Source organism: Balaenoptera ricei, chromosome 15 (genome assembly GCF_028023285.1).
Source record: "Balaenoptera ricei isolate mBalRic1 chromosome 15, mBalRic1.hap2, whole genome shotgun sequence".
In the NCBI taxonomy this organism is placed as follows: Eukaryota; Metazoa; Chordata; class Mammalia; order Artiodactyla; family Balaenopteridae; genus Balaenoptera; species Balaenoptera ricei.
Genome location: NC_082653.1, coordinates 47,052,671 through 47,053,977, shown reverse-complemented (window position 1 = coordinate 47,053,977; position 1,307 = coordinate 47,052,671). Strand labels below are relative to the sequence as shown.

Sequence of the window (1,307 nt, the reverse complement as noted above, 5' to 3'; positions counted from 1 at the left end):
TTGAACTATTTTTTTTTTTTTGGACAGGAAAGTAGAATTTATTGGTGGGTGTGTGTAAAGAAAGGACAGCACCAAGGCTCTCATGAGTGCAGGGAACTGCACTGTCCACCATCTGTCCAGGGAACACGATTAGGGATGTATTTGACCCCAGAACTATCCAGGATGACTCGCTTTTCTGCCACCATGTCTTCAAATTCATCTGCATTAAGCTTAGTAAATTCCCATTTCTTGGAGATGTGGATCTTCTGACTGCCAGGGAACTTGATCTTGGCCCTGTGGAGGGCCTCAATCACATGCTCCTTGTTCTGCAGCTTGCTGCGGATGGACATTATGACTTGGCCAATGTGAACCCTGGCCACTGTGCCCTGGGGCTTTCCAAAGGCACCGTGCATACCTGTCTGGAGCCTAGATTGGGGACAGCATGCCAGTCATGATGTCCACTGGCAAGGGCTGTCTCCAAGGCCCCTTAGGGCAACCCACACAGGCAACAAGCTGCATACACTACCGAGGAGGCTGCTGTTTGCAGCCATTGCATACCGGGCCCCCATGGGGAAAAGAGCGCGGTCGGCTTAATTGTCTGCAAATCACTTGAACTATGAAAAATGTTGTGTCTCAACTGTGATGGCCTATCAGTGTGAAAAATACACTGACATTCAAAATTTAGAATGAAAAATATACTGACATTCAAAATTTAGAATGAAAAATATGTACACTATCTCTTTAATAATTTTTATGTTGATTATGTTTGAACATTTAAAATACATTAGGTTAAATGAAATACATTATTAAAATTAAGTTACCTGTTTCAGAAACAGAGTTATAGATACAGAGAAGGGGGGAGGACTCGGGGGGAGGAAAGAAATGGGTGAGGGAGATTAAGAGGTACAAACTTGCAGTTGCAAAATAAATGTCACTGGTATGACGTGTACAGTGTGGGGAATACAGTCAAAAACTATGTAATGTCTTTACACTGACGTATTGTAACTAGATTTATCCTGGTGATCCTTTTGAAATGTATAGAAATATCAAATCATTGTCTTGTGTAATGGGAACTAACAGTGTTGTAAGTCAATTATACTTCAAAAACAAACAGAATAAGAGATCGAATTTGTGGTTAGTGAAGGTGGGTGTAGGTATGGGGAATCAGAAGAAGGTGGTCAAAAGTACAAATTTTCAGTTATAAGATAAATAAGTACTAGAGATGTAATGTACAACATGACACATATAGTTAACACTGCTGTATGTTATATATGAAAGTTGTTCAGAGAATAAGTCCTGAGAGTTCTCATCTCAAGGAAAAGTATTTT

General features: G+C 40.4%; 1 non-coding gene across 1 annotated transcript; it reads right to left on the bottom strand.

The window, feature by feature from the left end:
* Nucleotides 1-448: 448 nt before the first annotated feature.
* Nucleotides 449-583, bottom strand: LOC132350105 (small nucleolar RNA SNORA70). Its single transcript, XR_009497853.1, has one exon. It is a non-coding gene; the product is annotated as a small nucleolar RNA SNORA70 (small nucleolar RNA).
* Between the last annotated feature and the right edge of the window lie 724 nt (nt 584-1,307).